The sequence below is a fragment of the Fukomys damarensis genome, unplaced genomic scaffold, assembly GCF_012274545.1.
Source record: "Fukomys damarensis isolate Sample0158 unplaced genomic scaffold, DMR_v1.0_HiC HiC_scaffold_33, whole genome shotgun sequence".
NCBI lineage: Eukaryota > Metazoa > Chordata > Mammalia > Rodentia > Bathyergidae > Fukomys > Fukomys damarensis.
Window position 1 is genome coordinate 54,857,831 of NW_022900945.1, and position 6,044 is coordinate 54,863,874.

Below are 6,044 nucleotides of genomic sequence, written 5' to 3' on the forward strand. Positions count from 1 at the left end.
CCGGCCCTTCCCTCCGGGGTCCGGTGGTGGCCCTGCCCCACTGTTCGTGCCTTGAGAGCTGCGCCCAGCGCATGGGTGGAAACCCTTGCAGGGCTGTGTGGGGCGCGCCGGCCCGGGCCCAGGCTCCCCGGAGCTGGGGAGCAGTTCCCTCCACTGCGTGGATATTGCCGGCGGGCAGGTTGTGGGAAGGCATTGGAGAATCCCGTCCGGGCTTTGGCCCTCCCCAAGCCGGTTTGGCCGAGACTGGGAGGGAGTAGGGGTTGCGCCTGCAGAGGAACCGATGGAACGGGCTAACGGGAGACCCTTCTGCCCGGCTGAGATCTAGGTCCAGGGTCGCAGAATCTGCTTCCTTTCTGTACTTTCTCCTCCTCCTGACCCAGCACTGAGCGACCCTTTAAAAAAAAATCTCCTCTGCTTTGTTCAGAATGACCAGAGGGGCCGTGGAGTCTTTGTGGAGGCCCTACCCTCTTACCCTAGCCTCACACCTGGAGATCACAGCCTAGAGCACAGGGCCTCAGGGAGCCGGACACAAAGGGATTTGTAGTTTAGAGTCTCTGCTGCTCCCAGAAAGCAAAGAATTCGTGAGATTAATTGGGGCCTTTCCTACAAGAATCCATTTATCTGGCCTGACCTAAATATTTTAAGCAAAAGAGTGTTAGGTGCAGCTGAGAAAAAGAGGGGCGGGAGGCGCTGTGCAGAGTAAAAGTAAAAGTGGTCAAAACTGGAGGCCCCCACTTCCCACCGGTTCCCTGGCCACTGGACACAGGACCGGAAGGAGTGGCCAGGGAGCAGGAGACCTGGGCAAGATGATGCGGCCTGACTCCACTTCCCTGTGTCAATTTAAATTTTTCTCCCAGGACCTGATTTTCATAGCTAGAAGATAATGATTTGATTATATATCGTGTGGGAGAAATATTGGAGAATCCAAACATTTTTTTAAAAAATGGGCTGCAGGGTGCTTGGAATACATATGACTTCTTCACTTAGGGATTTGCAGGCTGGAGAGATTAGCGCTTTTTCAGCTGCTTGGAATTTGGGTTTTCTGGAGGAAAAGGAATGGAGACTGGATTAGGGGGAAAGGGAACAGGTTTTAGGCTGGGACCAGTGATCCCTAGCACTGTATCTAGTGGCTTCCTTCACTCTCCCAACACAGGGGACTGCTATGGAACAATCACGCACCCAAATGGCTTCAAACCCAGAGCTCTTCCCGCTGAATCTGTCTGTGGGGCGCTGGAGAAAGAGCAAGCACGGTGGGGAGGAGATGAAGGTGCCCTGGAAGTGTGGGAAGGGTGGGAGACAGCCAACCAAGGAGAGCCTGGTTACAACCGCGAGAGAGACAGGCTTCCAGGCAGCTTGGTGCTCCTCTAGAACACTCTTTGGCCTGAGATATTTAGGTCATAAAGATAAATGTATTCCTTTGGGAAAGCCCCTGATTAATCTCCCCCAGCTACCTGGGAGGCTGAGGCAGGAGGATCACAAGTTCAAGGCCAGACTGAACAACCTAGGGCCTCAAAATAAAATTGGACAGCTGGGGATTTAGCTCAGTGCTTCCTGCGCCTGCCTTGCAAGCGCAAGGACCTAAGTTCAATCCCTGGTACCAAAAAAATAAAACTGGGGAGGGGTTTGAGTCAGGGTCTTAATTTGTAGTGCAGGCTGGCCTTGAACTCAGTATGTAGCCCACGCTGGCCTCCTGCCTACCTCCCCAGTGCTGGGATTACAGGTATCCTCCACTTCAAAATACAAATTGTAAAGGGCTAGGGATGTAGCTCTGTGGTAGGACATTTACAGAGCATGCATGAGGCCCTGAATTCAATCTCCAGTACTGCCCCCCAAAAAGCTTTCTGGTTGGTTTCTTTATTTATTTATTTTTTTGGTACTAGCGATAGAACTCGGAGCTTGCACTTTTGAGGCAGGCAGTGGAACCACTGAGCTAAATCCCAGCCCCTATCGATAGTTTTTGTTTATTTTTATTTTGTTATGTTGCTGGGGATCAAACCAGGGGCTCACGCTTGCTAAACAAGGAGATGCTCTCTACCACTGATCTACTTCCCCAGTCCCTCCTGCTCTTTTTAACTTCCTGAGCTTGTTAGAAATGTGCATTTGGGATCCCCAGATTCGTCTACGTGAGACTTAGAGCCTGAACTACTGACCACAGCGATTTCCTTGTTAATGTTGTCTCCCAGGAGCACATCTGCCCACAGGACCCTTCAAAGGAGAATAGAGGGCCTCTATTGAGGGAGTTGAAGGGTTGCACCCCACAAAGCAAGCACCTCCATGGGAAGGAGGGGTGGAACCCAGGAGCAGTGGGAGCGTTCGTGTCTGCTTCATGTGTGCATATGCTGTGAGTGTGTGTGCATGTGTGTGTGTGGGGGGGCTTTCCAGGAGAGTGATGGGTGGCTGTTTGCTTGTGAGGGTAGGAAACTGAGCCAGTGCGAGGGTGGATGTGGGCTCATGGTACTAGGGAGTGTGGTGGGACAGTGCCTCTCCAAATCCAGGTAAATCCACTGCAGGAAGAGATAGGAACTCCCAGTGGCACCCCCCTAGTCCTTTCCTCCCCCATTTGAACCCAGCAGGAGCTCCACAGGACTGGGAGGTGTGGACAGGGCCTGGTAGCCTGCTCAGCAACCCGTCAGGAGAGCCTGCTGCACCATCAGTCCCCGGCCTGTGTCCAGGAAGTTTTAGTTCTGTCCTTTGGGTCTTGCTATATCCACCTAATTTACTGGAAAGCAGATCCTAAGCTGGTTGTTGATCTCTCTTTTTCCCCCCATTGCTCACCCTAATAACTCCCTACTGATTTCAGCCCAGGCGGGCAAAGACAACTTTCTCCTAAATATCTGACTCAAGTTTGTATTATTACTTACACCCTCACCCTGGGACATTTCCCCCAGTTCCAGGCATTGAAAGGGTCTTGTGGAAAGGTCCTTGTGCTCATGAGAATTATAATAACCATCATAACCTGTGAGCCTGGGGTGGGGAAAGAAATGGAAAGCACAGATGTGACCGAGCCAGTCCACGGTCAGGAGCCTCACTTACAGCTGAGCACATCCCTGTGCCAGTGTTCAATTATATATTTTGCAGTACAGTATTGGGGATTGAATGCAGAGCCTTCACACTGAGCTACGTTTTCAATGCTTTTAAAATTTTTTATTTTGAGAAAGGTCTGTCAGTCACTAAGTCTATAAATTGCCCAGGCTGGGCTCAAACTGGCAATCCTCATGTTTCAACCTTCCAGAGTGCTGGGATTATAAGTGTGCAGGACCACACCCAGTGACCTCTGAGTCTTGATTCATGTAGCTGTGTAATGGGCATAAAAATATACCCTTAGCATTTTTATTTTTGTGGCGCTAGAGGCCAAACCCAGGGCCTCACGGAAGCCCCTGTGTCATCCCCAGAGTTCCTCAGGGTTGTTAGATGCAGCGTAGGAAGTATTCTCTGTAACCTACCCCATAACGTGGGTGTGGGTGGTGCCTGAGGGTTGGGGAAACCTTTAGGTTGCAGACAGGTCGAAGTCTCCAGTTGGGGAAGACTGCTTGAAAAGTGTGTGCTTGATCTTAGGTCTGGTGTGTTTGTGATGGAGTTTACCTTCAAGGGCGAGCCACTCCCTCCTCTTTTTTGAGCTTTGACAGTCAAGGAGGGGCTCCTGGGGATCTGGGTGGGAGGCACAGAAGCCTGTGGGGAGAAAAGGCTGGGTCCAGCCTGGTAGAATGGCCACTGGGCGTATTTGTAAGAAAGAGCCCGTCTCAGAGGCCTCTGGGAGTCTGTTCTTACAAGGTCGGGAGTGGCGTGGCGGCGGTTACTTCCTCGCTTGCCGCTCACCCCAGTGTTCTGGGCTCAGGCTCACCTTCCCTGTCTCCTTTCCTGTACTGTGAGACCTCAGAGACCCAGGATCATAGCACTGTGTGGTCCACAGGCCAATGCTCTCAAATGCCTGAAAGAGGTGGGGACAAAACTGAGGCCGTTCCTGGGCCTTTGAGGAGCCTGAGGAGCGGGACCATGGGAGGAAGGTGGGTGGTGTGTGCGTGTTAGGAGGCGGTGAGTGAAAAGGGGAGTCCCCTCCTTCCCTCCCAGGCTCTGCCAGGGCTGGTGACACCCCCTCCTCCTGCCCTAATCTCCCCATTAAGGCAGCTCTGAGTTTGTTATGACAGCAGCTGAAGGCAGCTGAATTGCTGTTTGCTGTGTCTGCTAATTGGACTGAAGGGTTGGAGTCTGGACACTGAAAGGGACCATTGTTGCTGTTTACCTTCCACAGCTGCCTCCTGGGGACCCTCAGGGTGAAGGGGAGCAGTGCATCCTCAGGCCATTCCCCCTACCCCTGTTTCTGTGCGAGGACCAGGTGGAGAGATGGTTGGGGTCCTCGCCTTGGGGTAGTTTGGGTGTCCAAAGCAAGAAGAGTAGCCCAACACCTGAGTGGCTCCCCGGCCCCCGGCACCTGTGGGCACGGGATTATATTCTGTCTTTATCCTCCCCATTTGTTCTTTCTTCTTTTTTTCTTTTTTGGTTTTTTGAGACAGGGTCTCACTATGTAGTTGAGACTGACCTGGAACTCACTGTGTAGCCCAGGCTGGTCTTGAACTCACAGCGACCCTCCTGCCTCAGCCTCCCGAGTGCTGGGATCACAGACGTGTGCCACCACGCCAGGCTGTTCCTTCTTCTTTAGGGGTGTCTTCCCCCAGCCCATCAGGCTTCACCCCTGCACTTTTTCTTGTCTGCTTCCTTCTAGGCCAGTGATTCACAACGTGGTTATGCATAAAAATCACTAAGGGAGCACTTTAAAAAAATACAGATGTTTGGGCCCAGCCTCAGACCAATGAAATCCTGGAATGAGTCCGGACTTCAGTCTCATTTACTGAACAACTTGGATTAAGAACAATTATGTAATCTCATCTCTCTGGGACACACACACACACACACACCTACACCTTGGTCCGTCCCTGCCTGTTTTCTACCTAAGTACCTAATATCTACAATGCAGGCAGGGTGGTGTCTCTCATCTTTATTGCTGAAAAGTCTTTGTAGGAGTCTTAAAACTTAGAGGTCTCTCTGTGTTTGTCTCTCTCTGTCTCTCTCTGCCTCTCTCCTGAACCTGAGCTGGTTTCCTAAGGGCAAAAAGCGCCGACTCCATCTCCTGGATTTCCCGCTGGGATCTAGAGGAGGGTGGACCAATCCGGGCACCTCAATTCATGATAAAGGCCTGGGAGGTTCAGTGGTTCCTTGATTCTGCCGCTGTCCAGCCTTCTTGATAGTACCGGCAATTGGACGTCTTCGGGGAGGAGACTTTCTGCTGGGGTACATTTCCCATTTCCTTACTGTATCCAAACGTTTCTGCTCTCTTCCTTTTAGTTTCTGACCTGAACTGGGGCGGGTGGGTGCCCCACCACCCTCCCGCCCTCTCTCCTTGCTGTGGATGACAGAGCCACGTCCAGCACCACGGACAGCTCCCGCGGTGAGTGAGGCGCAGCCCCCGCTGGGAGGATGAGGAGGGAGGGTCTTCCTGTGGCTAGCAGCGGTTATCAGAGCGCCACAATTCCTGACTCTGAGGATTTGCTTGCCTTTGGCATTCCTGCCTGCAGGACATTAGATTTGTCCGTCGTGGGGACTCAGAAGGACAGGGGCTTCTCCAGGAGGAGAAAGGGTGGGAGAGGGATATTGGGAGGAGTCAGCCTAAGGCACTGTGAGACTTGGGAAAGCTGCTGAGAGCCCTGTGCCTTCTTACACATCCCAGAGGAGTGAAGAGGGGTGATCCAGGCTGCACAGCCACTTTGTGGAGTCAAGACGCAGACTCGCCTGGCCCCTCTATACATCTGCTGCCTCCTTTGGGGCTCCCCTGGGTTAGGCAGAGCAAGCGTGGTGTGGTAGGGTAGTTCACAGGTTTCTCTCACACAAAAAGGCAGGATGCACGTCCGGGCATGTGCAGTGTCCATGAAAGCCAGAAAGAGGTAAACTGACTGCTGTCCCCAGCCTGAAGGGAAGGCCTCCCGGAAAAGCACAGGGTAGGCACACCTAGCCATAGCTGGCAAGCCACGAGACAAAAGGCGAGGAACCAC

General features: G+C 52.6%; 1 long non-coding RNA gene across 7 annotated transcripts in view; it reads left to right on the forward strand.

The window, feature by feature from the left end:
• Window positions 1-6,044, forward strand: part of LOC104875994 — a 24,269-nt gene that overhangs the window by 8,396 nt on the left and 9,829 nt on the right. For all 7 annotated transcript variants that reach the window (XR_002026026.2, XR_002026027.2, XR_004515106.1 and 4 more), the window contains one exon: window positions 5,341-5,443. This is a non-coding gene — a long non-coding RNA (uncharacterized LOC104875994). The remainder of the gene's footprint in view (window positions 1-5,340; window positions 5,444-6,044) is intronic.